Raw genomic sequence first — 16,480 nt, 5'->3', positions numbered from 1 at the left:
CTCGGGTCTCTCTCTGGACTGAAGGTGCGCCCCCGAGTTAATGCTGCTGCTGCTCAAAACCTGGACCTGTGCAAAATTGCACAGAGTGTAGCATCAGCACATCCGACCCCATGTGCTGGTAAGTGTCTAGCCTAACCCCGGCGAAGTAGTGACGAGGCTAGACTGGACACCACATAAACCTGTACAGTTATAAATATACAACGGAAACAAAGTACCAAACAACTAGAAATATGGGAGGGGGAAACATGCTGTGGGGAGATAGCAACAGTAACAATAAATCCGAAGTATTCAATCTAGGTGCAACTTACAATTTAAAACGAATAAGAAACTAATACTGACACTAAACACATTTGCATCAATAACTGCACAATTATGACTGTTGCGGCGTGCAACCCAGTCCACATTTAACATTGTTGCGGCGCGCAACCCGATCCACATTTATAACATTGTTGCGGCGTGCAACCCGATCCATATTTATAGCATTGTTGCGGCGTGCAACCCGATCCACATTTATAGCATTGTTGCGGCGTGCAACCCGATCCACATTTATACCTCTCAACCTTGCCCAAGCAACAGTCAAAATAAAGGGCTAGGGAGTAAACAAGTATTTGGAAAGAAATCCTAACAAGGGTACACCAACAACCAATAACAACTATGCAAGAGTAAATCGTTATTTCACTTTTTCTTTCATTTTCATATCCTGATTCTCATTAGCACTCGTGTTAAACTCTAATGCAACTCTCCTTTCATATGCTCTCACCATCTGTATTTCAGACCGAGCCAAATACTCCACGAAGTTCCACAATCCCAATATCTTTCACAAGGTTTCCACCACGTATAGAGGCCATTAATAGCATGGAAAGCATAACAATATCCAAACAACTCGCATACAAAGACTCACGGTCATGCTAGACTCCAATGTATAGGAACTCGTCACCATGCCTATACACCGTACTCGATCATTTAGCAATTAGCAAACAAGACTCGACTCCTATTCCCTCAAGCTAGGGTTAAACCAAACACTTACCTCAACTTCCACGGCCAATACAATCCTCCACAACCGCTTTCCCTCTCGAATTCGGCTCCAACTCGACCAAATCTATGCAATAAGGACTCCATGATATCAATATATGCTAAACAAATTAAACCCAATAACTAATTATAGCCTTTTCATCAATTTACCCCAAAAGGTCAAAAATGCCCCCGGGCCCACAGGGTCAAAACCCGAGGTTCGGACCAAAATCCGATTACCCATTCCCCCATGAACTTAGATATATAAGTTATTTTGGAATCGGACCCCGAATTGAGGTCCAAAACCCCCAATTTTAGAAAACCTAGGTTCTACCCCAAATTCCCAATTTCCCCATTAAAAACCTTTGTTTGGAAGTTGAAATTATGTTTAAAGATGTTAAGGAGTAAAGAAAATCAGTTAGAAAATACTTACCAATCGTTTTGAAGAAGTGAAAACCGTTGGAAAATCGCCTCCTAATGTTTTGGGTTTTGAAAAAGTGTAAAATGACTGAAAATCTCGGATTTATATACTTTGCTGAAGGACTGGCGCGGACCGCACAAAAGTGCACCGCGGCCGCGCCGAGGAAGGGAAGAAAGTGACTCTCTGAACCTACCCAACGCGGACCGCACGATTTCGGTGCGCGGCCGCGCTGGTGTCTTACACCTGGAGCCTTCTCTGAATCTCCCATCACGGGCCGCACGAACTTGGTGCGCGGCCGCACTGGTCAAACCAAGGCTGAGGGCCTCTCTGAACCTGGCCACGCAGACCGCGCGGACTGCACCGCGGCCCGTGGCTTCCAGCGCGGACCGCGCGGAAATGACCGCGGCCGCGCTGGGGCCTGCAACACTGCAACATCTGATACTTCAAGCCTAAGGCCTCCCGGGACCTACTCAAAACTCACCCGAGCCCTCGGGCTCCAAACTAAGCACACACACACTAACTCAAAAACATCCTATGGACTCATCCGTGCGATCCAATCGCCAAAACGACATCGTAATCATCAAATTAGGCCTCAAGACCCATGATTTCCTTCCAATTTTTCATAAGACCTCAAGTTTAGAGTTTTTAGTCCAAAACACGTCAAACGACGTCCAAATCTAACCAAACTTTACAGCAATTGCTTTAATCATATTTAAGACTTGTGTCGGGCGTCGGAACCAAAATACGAGCCCAACAGCACAGTCTTCTAAACAAATAACACTTTCAACTTCTTTAATTATTTTCAGAAAACAATTTCACACAATGATTCATTTCTCAGACTTGGGACCCTGGAATCTGCTTCCGGGCACACCCCAAGTCCCAAAATTTCCTACGGACCCTCCGGGACTGTCGAATCACGAGTCCGGGTTCGTTTGAACAAAACGTTGACCAAAGTCAAACTCAATCAATTTAACATCAAATTTATTATTTTTCTCACAAATTCATATTTAAACTTTCCGGCTACGCGCCCGGACTGCGCACACAACTCGAGGCAACCCCAAATGAGGTTTTCGCGGCCTCAGAAGTACAAGGGAGTAGGAATACAAGTGATGATCCCTTTGGGTCGTCACAGTTTCCCCTTCCCATCTTTAACTACTAGTGTCTGTCAATATTACTTGTTGTATATGATATAACTGCACATGTTTAATTGGTAGTCTTGTCCTAGCCTCGTTATTACTTCGCCGAGGTTAGGCTAGGCACTTACCAGCACATGGGGTCTGTTGTGCTAATACTACACTCTACACTGTGTGCAGATCCCGGTGCTGTAGCTTTTGGACCACAGTGAGGTTGCTGCCTTCAGTCCAGTGGCGGAGACCCGAGGTAGTCCTGCAGGCGTCCGCAGGCCTTGGCGTCTTCTTCTATCTTACCATACTGTTTCTTTTATGTACTTCAGAAACATCGTTGTATTTATCTTTCGGACACCTATTTGTATTATTCTTAGACAGTCTGTGAGATTGTGATACCAGTTCTGGGTAGCTTATGTTTATGGATTGGTATCGGTATTATTATTAAATTGTTACATTTTCGTCTTTCGTTTTATTATTCCCGCTATTTATAAAAGGTTAATTCATAATGGTTAAGGGATTAAAAATGAAAATGGTTAAATAATTGGAATAATTGGCTTGCCTAGCTTTCACTAGTAGGCGCCATCACGACTCCCGAGGGTGGGAAATCTGGGTCGTGACACGACTGCCTGCTGGTAGCTCGTGAAAAAGGAAACGCCGGTGCTTCAAAGTCCATCGAGCCGGTGCTGGTTGATGTGTCTCATTCTACAGCCGAAGAAATCTCCGAGGGGAGTTCAAACAAAGTCCCCGAGCCATTGTGCAGAAAAAAGGCACCTCATCTAGGAGGCCATTTGGAAGGCGAGACCGAACGGCCCGATCCCGAGCCTCTTCAAACAAAAGCGAATGCCCCGGGTGGATTACTTAGGGTAATCAATATGGACGACTCACCGCTTGGTCCCATGTTCTCCGAGGGGAAGGTTCGAGATGCTCAGAATATGAGGTCTCCTGAAGTGGAAGCGAGCCACGAAGGCATGATATCTTTCGAGAATGCCTTGCAGGGCATGAAGATGGCCCCAACCCAGATGCTTCCTTCATGTTTGATGAGGCTCGTCGACTCTTCAAACAAGTGAGTTTTCTATTTTTTATGCCTGCGCCTTTGTTTTGCTGTTCTGAATCCATCTTTCCCCCTTTTTATGAAGGATGTGGTGCTCCATATAAGGGAATTTTCCAAGTCTTGAACTAATCTTGCTCGATGTGAGGTTGAGCTTAAGAAGGTTTCGGAAGAGAGGGACAGTCTCAAAACCCTCTATGTTAAGAAAGAGGTGGAGATTAACAATCTTCGAGTTGAATTGACGCAGGCTTACCAAGGACGGGCCGAGTTTGTTGAAAAGATAGTATAGCCTTCGAGGGTCTGTTATGTACTTGTTTGTTTCGACGATTAATACTTTTCTTCGCAGTTTCATTAGAAGGGCGAATTGGTGATGTGGCTTCAGGAGGAGCTTAAGACGAAAGAGGCCAAGACCTTTGGGTGGAGGCAAAGCATGGACAATCTCGCCTCTGAGAAAGAAACTCTTCGAGAAGAGCTGGCTTCACTCGAACGTCAGTTTCAAAGTGTGAAGGAGGAGAGCCTAGCTCGAGGCCGTGAAATCGAGGATCTTAAAGCTAAATCCGCTGGTGAGTTGGCCAAGGCCAGATCCGACGCTGAGGCAATTATGTCTTCGTACCGAGCCGATGCTGAAGCAGCTAATGCTCTCCAAGGATATTTCTTCTGAAGCAGAAGTTAAGTTATCAAGTGCTCTCGACCATGCTAGGCGACAATCTCGTAGGGTAACCCTCGAGGAGGTACACGCTCGCTCCTTCGATCTCTCAGCCGATATCAAAAGGGCAAAGATTTTAGAAGAAGAGGCTGCCGCTCTGCTTTCTGATGAGGATGATTCTGCCAGTGGCTCCGAGAACAGAGGAGATGAAGACGAAGTCCCCGAGGATGAGGCTCTCGAAGATGCGGCCCCTGAAGATGTGACCCCGAAGTAGTTTTAGGTTTCTACATTTTGTTTTTGTGCAAGTGCCCCTCGTGTAAATATCTTCTGTAATCATCTTTTGGAAATATAAGGGGAACTCTTTATCTCATCTTTGACTTGTGCTGGATTTCATATTGTCTTTATTTACGGAATACTTTGTTTGTATAACTTGAGTGATTGGTCCGAGAATTGGTTTGAGCTTGAGATATAGTTAACCCTTAGATCTTTATGGATATAATAATCCTCGAGCCAAATTTAAATCGATCCGATGTGAGCTCGGGATATCGTGACTCATAGTCCGGGTAAAGTGAGAACAGAGTCTCGAACTATAAGTTTTTGGCCCTTAAGCTTTTCGAAGTTGGCCCTTGGTCTCTTATATATCGGCCCTAAGGATCTTTAAATTGGCCCTTAGGCTCTTTAGATTGGCCCTTAGGCTCTTTAAGTTGGGCCGATTCGGCCTCTAGAATGGCTACATAATTTTTTCCTCATTTCAGCTAAAAGACTTAGTGAAAATTTAACTATGCCTTAGCATGTGTTTTTGTACCCGTTGTTTTTTTCGAAGGTTCGACGTATCGGACCTTGCTTGCGTACTGATAATCGAATACCTTTTGAGGTTTTACCGAGGGCTGATGTTGTTGAAGCCTTTAAATTGTTCGAGGACCGAATTTATAGAAGCCCATTAAATTGTTCGAGGGCTGAATTTATCGAAGCCCATTATATTTTGCTTTTGCCGAGGGTAGCCTGATTTAACCGGTTTTTACAAAGCGTATGAAGGACTTTCATTTATGGCGGAAGTCGGACGTCTCCGAGCCGCATTACTTTCGCCGTAGCCTTCATATGACCGTAGTCTTTAATACGGCCGTAGCCTTCGGGTGTGTCACTTGGACTTGTTTCCCGATAACTTTTCGAACTTGTTCGAAAAGTTAGTCCCCGAGTGTATTGGCCTTGGCCTTTGTTTCGAAGGTGTGCCTCTTTTAGGTCTTATGAGTCCGAGTTTTCGATGACTCGGATATAGCGCCTGTCGATGACAGTCCCCGAGTATTCGGGGGTGCTTTTATGTTTGGCTCTTAAGCCATTTCCCGTAGGATTATAAATGTAGTGCTCGTATAACAGTGGACTTCTTTGAGATACAAAGCGTTTTTGATATTAACAGAATGCTTCTTCAAATCGACAACACTTGACAGTGATGACCTCGAGACGGTGACCCCGAGATGGCTAAGAGCAATAAAGTAAGAAAAGTAAAATAAGAACAATAGAGCTCAAGGACAATGCTGATGAACAGTAGGCGAAAAGGTAGAGAGTATATTTTTTGCTCAGTCAAAAGATGGTCTTACAAATGATTGGGGTTCCCTTTTTATAATAGAGGAACCCTACATAAGGAATATTTCTATTTACAGTAGGGAATATTCTAGTTACAGCTTGTCTAACCGCCTAGTATGGACTTGTACGATCTTATTCCGGAATTTGCACCATGATCTCAGGGACGTGGCAGGAATCTAGCTTGCTTTGGTAAAAATCCATAACGGTACTATTTCGAGGTCGAGCACACTTGGCCTCGGTATTCCTCGACCTCCTGCCTCCGGTCATTACGCACTGTCTTCGAGCTCGAGTCTGGTCCACCGGTTCGAACTTGACCTCTTCCGGACTCGGGCCTAGGGCGGAACCTCGAGCTTCTACACCAGGGGCATATGACTTTGACCGTATACAATTAGAAAAGTAATTATAATCAAGTTTTTAGTTGATTTTACAATCTTGAGAAATAAAAAAAATAATTTTAAATTTGTTATAAATAGAATTCTATTTATGGTGCATGTCTATATTTAGAAAGATTATAGCGTTCATTGCTTGGTGGCTAAGTCACCCTCTCCGTATAAATAGAGGGTTCTATTCCATTGTAATACATCCCAAAATTCAATAAGAATTCCCTCTCTCTCTTTCTCTGCAATATTATTCTTCTACTTTTATTGTTTCATAACACGTTATCAGCACGAGACTCTAACCAATTGTGTGGAAGCTTGTGATTGAGCATAATGATTGTCAATTGTTCAATGAACTTCCTTCATGATTAAATTCTGAATTTAAGGTAAGTATCTTACTTTATTTTTCTCTTTTAAATTCTTGAAATTCTATAATTTGATTTTATATACAACAAAGTTTATATACAGCAAAGAAAACAAAGTTTGATTATAACTTTGATGGAGTTTGTAAGAAATTATAACCACCTGAAGTGGTAAAATTTCTATGTCTTGCCATGATCAAATTCATGTATGATTGTGGGCAAAGAGGTGGAAACCCGTCCCATTGAATTTGCTTCATTCTCATTCCCTTAAGAGAATGTGATAGCAGTATGTAATACGTCTGAAAGAAGACAAAATTATTACCGTAAAGGTATTAATGAATGTGGACGTGGCAATAGACGAAATTATAATCGTCATCATTGTGATAATGAGAATAATAAGGATTCTCAAAATAATCCTTCACTTTGTGAAAGTAATATTTGTCATTGATTTGACATGAGATTTTATAAAGCACATACAGATGATTATGGTCTATTCATGATGTGAATGTGACAACAACTGATTTATGAATACATATTCATTTTTGAAGAATATGAACGTGCTAGTGGTAGTGAATATACCACACTCACCTCTAGAAGGAGGTTTGAGATGATATAAGAAAATAATGTCATTATTATGGCATGAATGGTCATTGGTCACGTACCTATTGTACGCCAAAATATTTTGGCAATGTGATTATTAAAGGACAACAATAATGCAAGAAACATATCTTGCATATAATTTTGACCATCATAATGGTATAACTTTCTCCTTAAAAGAGATATTCACCATATGGATGTTGATGAATATGTGATAGTACAAAATTAATTGAGAACTCTACAAGAGCCAATTATACTATTTTGGAGAAATACCAATAAGGTATTGTGTTGTAGTAAGTATCAAAGAAACTTATTCAGTTTCCAAAGTATACGCGAAAGCGGTTGATTATATTGAAACTATAAATAAAGAAAAGATTTAATATCTTCTATTACTACAACTTGTAGCGGGGTAATATGTATATGAAAAGCTACCCACTTTATTCTCCAGTTTGTACTACACAAAAAAAAGAATGCCACAATAAAGAGAAGTTTATTGATATAAAAACCCATATCGTAATAAACTTGGAGTTTATTGATAATTGCACACGTCATGGTGTAAACCTGAACTTTATCATTGATAATTTATCCTGTTGGCATAACTAGTTTAGCCATATCAATTTAAGTATGATGTGCAAAAATAAAAGAGAGTTCATATGGGTAAATATAAAAGAACTAGAAAGTTCTTTACGAATTCTCTTATGTTGCATGTTCTCGTTAGTTAATATACCAACTAAAATTGGGATTGAATCCCATGAATGCTGGAAATATCGAAGGTGAATATGGGCCCATTCACCTGCCATGTATACCACATAAGATGCATCTATGAGATGGTTACATGTGCGATTATTATTAACCCGCAACATGGTGTGTGCGAGGTAACTTGCTCAATAATTTGATTTTGAGCATAATTTCCAGATTTTTTATTCAAGATAGTTCATCTTGATAAGTTGGTTTACATCGCAGTTGGTTTAGCAAAATGATTTATTGAGTGCCTCCACTTAATAGCTAAATTATTGCCTATGAGAACAAAGTTATCTATATCAGTTTGATATACGTTATATACGAAAGTATATTATTTTCTCACCTCACAAGTGGTTCAGGGTCAGGAACCAAATAATTCCATCTTATTATTATTTATGTGCGGTGTATATTTTGATTAATACCATAACGCACAAAGATGGATTCTCAAAGTTGAGGAAACAGGTTAGTTTTTCTAACATGAGGGGGAGACATGATAAACAGTTGAGAAAAAGTTACGTGGAATGAATTATCATTTGTACATATAGATCCTTGAATAAGATAATATGAACCTGAAGTTCATAAAAAGAGTAATTCATTTGCAATATATTGCAAATCATGCCAGACGCATTTGCTGACCCAAAGAAAGTAACTATATTCTCATTGCAAATGCTCCTATTAAGTCCTAGAAGGACAAAGTCTACGGTACGCTTAAAGCGTATAGACAATCGGTTTCAAATAAACTTCTTGATAAAGAAGATGAGCAAATGATCAAAATGATCATAATAAAGGAGGCAAGTGATCTAGAAGATCACATGACATAATACTTCATAAAATCTCATGAGAGATTCAGGTACCTGAATATAAGAATGAAGAGATCTCTATGTTATGTCTTTATGAAAAATAAGGAGGTTGGAACCGATATAAAATGTTTGTCGACGACATCTATAATAGCGCTAAATATATATGAGGATCTTAAGTCTGGAGAAACAATTCAAGTAGAATTTGGTTTCATATGAAAGACAAGTAGTTTTGGACCTGCAGTTCAAACACTTGAAAGTATAAAGTCAATGGTATGTGCAATCAGTATTTGATATCTTATATGTCTAGCATGACACGAAAACTTGATATGCATCTAAAGTCTATTATATGACTTATATGACTTAACTTATATGATAATCCTTGAAGGATTTAAATCGCTTGAAGCATATACAATTCTTGGTCTTGAAGTACCATATGATAAGTGTAATTTGCGCACATATGTATCTTGTTATAACTATAAGCATGATAATGTGATAGCGAGAATTTTCAAGGTGCAACATATTCATTGGAGTTAATATAGGTGATTTATTCACCAAATCTCTGTCGAGATCAACCTTCAAGAAGCTAGTGCACAAGATTGGGATGCGATGGCTTAAAGATGTGAATTGATGCTCTCATCAGAGGGAGTTAATACGCGTTGTACTCTTTTTTTCTTACAAGGTTTTGTCCCAATGGGTTGTCACGACCCTAACCCTGAACCCGGTCGTGATGGCGCCTCTCGTGAAGACAAGGCCAGCCATTTCAACTCAATTCATCTTTTAAAACTGTTAACCAACACATAATAGTCTAAAACATGATTTACTAACACTGAATAGCGGAAATATCAATAAAAATGCAGAAAATCCAACCCGACACAGCCCTAACCGGGGTGTCACAAGTCACGAGCATCTATGAACCACAATACAAACTGCTAAAGTCATAAACTACTACATTTGTTTGGAAAGAACAGGAATGATAGAGAAATAGAGACACGGGGCTGCGAACGACAACAACTACCTCGTAATCTCCGAAGAAGCCCGCCTGGAACTGGAGGAAATCAACACTCCGGAGCAGAACTAGTGATAACACAAAGGTTGGGAGATCCAAGAACTTAAAGAAAATAAGTTGATGAAATGCGGAAGTAATAAAGAAATGCAAGCGGATTAAGAAAAGCAAAAAAAATAAACTAGATATGTCGAAATTCAAGGAAAGGTCCAAGAACCCCGAGTTTATGTTAATCTAGATTTTTAACAAGATCCTAATGACAACAAGTTGGTTATGAAACCAATTGCCTTCACTAGAGATAAGCTAATTAAGAACTAGATTCGGATCTTGACTTCTAGTTTGAATAACTTACGATAACAACTAGTAAAAGAAACTAGTCGCCTTCGAAGAATATCAAAAGAAACCAAAGATATCACAAGAAAGAAAATTATCTTACTACCTTAAGCTATGAACTAGTTAGGGTTGCAAGATAAATCTTCAAAGTAAAGTTCACAAAGGTTCAAAAGAACTCACAATAATAATATTAATCTTTAATGTCCTTCTACAATGGAAGACAAAGCCCCCTTTATATAGTAGTAAAGAAGGAGCTAGTCAAGACTTCAATAAATGAGAATTATATTCCCTAGAAGCATAGAAGACTACCCACACTAAGACCAATGTATTCAACATACACATAGACCAATGCAAGTCAACATAGATTAAAACAACTATTAAATATATATTCTAGAAACTATTTTTGGGCTTATTTGGGCTGCTGAAAATTCCTCTCTTTTGGGGCATATTTGGGCCTCATTCCATCTCCACTTGGACTTTAATTTGGGCCTCAAAATAGTTGTAAGACTTGGCCCAAAGATCCTCCTTGTGCTGGAGCTCTTCTTCTATTATAAGACACTTTTTAATTGCCAATTGAAGCTCATTAAGCTTGTCTTGAAATTTCTTTGTTTGAGACCTTATCATGGGCATTCTTGGAGCTTCCAGAGCTTCATCCTTCTCCTTTAATGATGTTGAGCTGCCATGAATGCTATCATTCCCCTCTTCTTGAAGAGAATTCGTCCTCGAATTCGAGCCTGCATCAAACAAGGAAAGATCATAAACATTGAAGGTAGCACTGACTTGATATTCACTAGGAAGATCAAGTTTGTAAGCATTGTCTCCAATCCTTTCAAGGAATTCAAATGGCCCATCTCCTCTTGGATCTAATTTGGATCTTCGTTTGGCAGGAAATCTTTCCTTCCTAAAATGCACCCAGACTAAATCTCCAGGCTTAAAAATGACAGATTTTCGCCCCTTATTTCTTCTTAAGGCAGTTTGTTCATTCTTCCATTCAATTGCAAGTCTTGTATGTTCATGAATCTTCTTCATCATTTCAGCCTTATTTCTACCATCAAGATTGACAATGTCATTAGTAGGCAAAGGTAACAAATCAAGGGGAGTGAGGGGATTGAATCCATAAACAACTTCAAAAGGAGACTTACCAGTAGAAGAGTGGATAGTTCTATTATAGGCAAACTCTACCATGGGCAAATGTTCTTCCCAAGAAGTTAATTTTCCTTTTAAAACAGCTCTCAACATATTCCCTAAGGTCCTATTAACTACTTCAGTTTGCCCGTCAGTTTGTGGGTGACAAGATGTAGAAAATAGCAACTTAGTTCCCAACTTCGCCCAAAGAACTCTCCAAAAGTGACTTAAAAATTTAGCATCCCTATCACTAACGATAGTTTTAGGTATGCCATGTAATTTAACCACTTCCTTCACAAATAAATTAGCTACATGTAACGCATCATTAGTCTTCAAGCATGGAATAAAACGAGCCATTTTTGAAAACCTATCTACCACCACAAATATACTATCCTTACCATACTTAGTTCTAGGAAGTCCTAACACAAAATCCATAGAAATATCAATCCAAGGAGAAGTAGGGACAGGTAAAGGAGTATAAAGGCCATGTGGTAACACTTTTGATTTGGCTTGTTTACATTCAAGACAACGAGAGCACACTTTTTCAACATCCTTTCGCATGCCAGGCCAAAAAAAATGTTCAGCAAGTATATCCAAAGTTTTGGGCACTCCAAAGTGTCCTATGAGTCCACCACAATGTGCTTCCCTAACAAACAATTCACGCAAAGAGCAATTAGGAATACACAAATTATTTTCCTTAAAAAGGAACCCATCTTGAAAATTGAACCTCTCATAAGGACCCAACTTACATTCTGCCAAAGCCTTGCCTAAATCAGAATCATTAGAATAAAGTTCCTTGATTTGATCAAAACCCATCAATTTAGAAGTAAGAGAAGAAACCAAGACATACCTTCTTGAAAGTGCATCAGCAACCACATTCTCTTTTCCTTGCTTGTAAGCAATCACATATGGGAAAGTTTCAATGAATTCAACCCATTTTGCATGGCGCCGATTAAGCTTACCTTGGCTTTTCAAATATCTCAAGGACTCATGATCAGTCTTAAGTAGCTAAAGACCTTACCAAAGCATATAGCTCTTTGTCATAAGTTGAGTAGTTCAGTGTAGTTCCACTCAGCTTTTCACTAAAGTATGCAATGGGCTTCGAGTCTTGCATCAAAACAGCACCTATTCCTTTTCCAGAGGCATCACATTCAACCTCAAAAGATCTAGAAAAATCGGGTAATTGCAAAAGAGGAGCAGAGCACAATTTTTCTTTCAACAAGTTTAAAGCATTATCTTGTTCTTTTCCCCATGAAAAACCCTTATCTTTCTTAACAACTTCAGTTAAAGGAGCAGCAATGATGCTAAAGTCTCTAACGAATCTCCTATAAAAACTAGCAAGCCCGTGAAAACTCCTAACTTCGGTTACACTGTTAGGTTTAGGCCACTCTTTGATTGCCTTGATTTTCTCTTCATCAACTTCAACTCCCTTAGAACTAACCACAAAATCCAAGAATACCACACGATCCACACAAAAAGTACACTTTTTAAGATTAGCAAACAAGTGTTGCTTTCTGAGAACTTCAAAAACTTGTTTTAAGTGTTCCACATGCTCATCTAGATTTTTAGAATAAATCAAGATATCATCAAAATAAACTACCACAAATTTCCCATGAAAATCCTTAAAAATATGATTCATCAATCTCATGAAAGTGCTGGGTGCATTAGTCAAGCCAAAAGGCATAACTAACCACTCATAAGCCCATATTTGGTCTTAAAAGCAGTTTTCCATTCATCTCCAGGATTCATTCGAATCTGATGGTAACCACTTTTTAGATCAATTTGAGAAAAGATTTTGGATCCATGCAATTGATCCAACATGTCATCAAGACGAGGAATAGGATGGCGATACTTTACCGTTATCTTGTTGATTGCTCTACAATCCACGCACATCCTCCAAGTTCCATCCTTTTTGGGTACCAATAGGACGGGAACGGAGCAAGGGCTCATGCTCTCTCTCACAAAACCTTTCTCAAGCAACTCCTCAACTTGCCTTTGAAGCTCTTTTGTCTCTTCTGGATTACTCCTATAAGCAGACCTATTTGGAATTTGTGCTCCAGGCACAAAGTCAATTTGGTGCTCAATGCCACGCAAAGGTGGTAGACCTTTAGGGATATCCTCAGGGAAGATATCATCAAAATCCTGCAAAAGAGAAGAAACACTACTTGGCAAAGAAGAAGTTAGTGACTCAGAATTAATCAAAACTTCTTTGTAAGTAAGTAATATAATGGGAAGCCCCTTATCCTTGCATTCAAACACTCTTTGGCTTTTATGTACAAACTCTCTCTTTTCTTTTTCTCTGCCTCTTTCCGCTCACCAAAACTTTCCTTTTTATCACTCAAACCCTCTTTTACCACTTTGCCCAAGTTGCTGCCCCCTCCCTTTCTCTCTTGGCCATCTCTCTTTTTTTCTACCTCTTGGCCTTCTTTCTTTTCTTTTCCCTCAAGCTCATTTTTTTTCCTCCCCTTTGTTTTCCCATTATTTCTCTCAATCTCTTTTGATCCTCAAACACTTGAGAAGGACTAAAGGTGCAAGAGTATACTTCTTGCCATTAAGCTCAAGAGAATATCTATTCTTTCTTCCATCATGAAAAACATTCCTATCATATTGCCACGGACGACCTAACAAGATGTGACAAGCTTGCATTGGAACCACATCACAAAGAACATCATCCACATACCTACCAACATTGAAGGAAATCATGCATTATTTGTTGACTTTCAGTTCACCACTATCATTCAACCATTGGAGTCTATAGGGCTTAGGGTGTTTCATGCATGCAAGTTCTAACATGTTCACCAAGTGTGAACTCATCACATTAGCACAACTACCACTATCAATAATCATAGAACAAGTTTTCCCCTTTATTCCACACCTAGTATGGAATATATTCTCTCTTTGTTCTTCACTATTGATTTCTAAATTAATAGTCATAACCCTCCTAACTACCCCAACCAAACCATCATTGAAAGGTAACTCTACATCATCTTCACTCACACCTTCCTCTTCTTACTCTTCCTCACTTTTTTCTCCCTCATATTCTCCATCTGTAGTCCTCCTAATTACCCCAACCAAACCATCATTAGGAAGTTCTACATCATCTTCACTTACTCCTCTCTCTTCTTCCTCACTTTTTTCACTCTCATATCCTCCATCTTCTCTCAAAAGAATATTTCTTCTATTTGGACATTCATGCATCATATGGCCTCTTCCATGACATTTGTGACATTGAATGGAATTAGAAGGCTTAGAGGATCTAGAATTGAAAGCTTTACTTCCCTCTTTCTCATCAACTTTACCTTTCCCCTTGTCTTCTTGAGGTCTAGAAATCACTTCTTGTTTTGACCATGGCTTCTTGGAATTGGTGTTTGGCCGACTTCTCCATGAGCTAGCTTGCTGCCTTCTTTTATTTTGCTTTTCCATTTTTACAGCCAAATCTACTAATTCTTCTATAGTTACATATTGTTGTATCTCTACTACATCAGCTATTTCTCTATTTAAACCATTAAGAAATCTAGCCATAGTAGCCTCTTCTTCTTCCATACAATTAGCTTGGATCATAGCCATATCCATAGCTTTAAAGTATTCATCAACAGTCATGGTTCCTTGCTTCAAGGTTTGAAGATGCAGTTGTAGGTCTCTTTGAAAGTGGGAAGGCACAAACCTCTTCCTCATGACTCTCTTCATCTCGGTCCAAGTAGCAATGGGTGGTTCTCCATCTTGTTGCCTGTCTCTTGTAAGCTTTTTCCACCAAATAGAAGCATAATCAGAAAATTCAACAACAACAAGCTTAACCTTCAGAGTAGTGGTGACAGTCAAAGATGGCCTCAACTTTCCGCTCCCAGTCAAGGTACAAGTCTGGGTCTCTTGTGCCCTTGAAAGATGGCATCTTCATTTTTATGCTGCTAATATTATCATCTTCCACTCTACCTCGTTGTCCCCTCCTATCTATTCCCACCCTATCTAGATTTACATCAAGATCATCAACAAAATCATCTATAGGGTTTTCTTGATTTACAATGGGGGCATGAGGTACATTTCTTCTATTAAGAGGCCTAGGATTATTTCGAGGTTGTACATCAGGTTGATTTCCCCTCCTAAGTCCAGCTATTGTCTCATTTTGTTCGGCAATAGTATCCCTTATCTCTTGGAATTGCAAGTTCCATCTCTCGAATTGTTGATGCATAGCTTGTAGAGTGAAATCATTTCTTGCTCGGATTTCGGCTTCTTGGAGAGCCCTCTGTTCATCATCACTAGCACCTGTATGAGACATCTTTTTAAAATAATAATAATAATAGTTATCACTCAAACTTTGGCTCTTTCCCTCAATTGTTCTCACCCACTCTTGCCTTTTTCCCCTCAATTAACCTTTGGAAAATACCTTGTAGATTTGTAATTAAACCCAACTCGTATCAAAGCCCTTAGTAGTAAAACAACGAATTTGGGGCACTAAAGAAAGTGAAGAACCAATCCTAGAAAGAGTAGGATTTAGTTGAAACAAACCCCGAACAAAGAAAAGGATTTTTTTTTTGAACAAGATCAAAGTATTAGGATCCCCTCTTCTTGTTTCCTTCCTTGATTTTGGAAACAAACACAAATAAAAATCCGATTTCTTGAAGAGCAAATATGTTTCTCCTTTTTTTTTTTTGTTTTTTTTATCTTTTTTTTTTGCTCCTTTGTTCAAGAAATCTCCAAGATTTATCAAGAACGGAATCTTAATACAACCGCTCTGATACCACTTGATAACATAAAGGTTGGGAGATCCAAGAACTTGAAGAAAATAAGTTGATGAAATGCGGAAGTAGCAAAGAAATGCAAGCGGAGCAAGAAAAATAAACTAGATATATTGAAATTCAAGGAAAGGTCCAAGAACCCCGAGATTATGTTAATCTAGATTTTGACAAGATCCTAATGACCACAAGTTGGTTATGAAACCAATTGCCTTCACTAGATAAGCTAATCAAGAACTAGATTCGGATCTTGACTTCTAGTTTGAATAACTTACGACAACAACTAGTAAAAGAAACTAGTCGCCTTCGAAGAATATCAAAAGAAACCAAAGATATCACAAGAAAGGAAACTATCTTACGACCTTAAGCTATGAACTAGTTAGGGTTGCAAGATAAATCTTCAAAGTAAAGTTCACAAAGGTTCAAAAGAACACACAATAATAATATTAATCTTCAATGTCCTCTACAATGGAAGACAAGCCCCCCCTTTATATAGTAGTAAAGAAGGAGCTAGTCAAAACTTCAATAAATGAGAATTATATTCCCTAGAAGCATAGAAGACTACCCACACTAAGACC

Source organism: Nicotiana attenuata, unplaced genomic scaffold, assembly GCF_001879085.1.
Source record: "Nicotiana attenuata strain UT unplaced genomic scaffold, NIATTr2, whole genome shotgun sequence".
Classification (NCBI taxonomy): Eukaryota; Viridiplantae; Streptophyta; class Magnoliopsida; order Solanales; family Solanaceae; genus Nicotiana; species Nicotiana attenuata.
Note: the sequence above shows the minus strand (reverse complement) of the source record.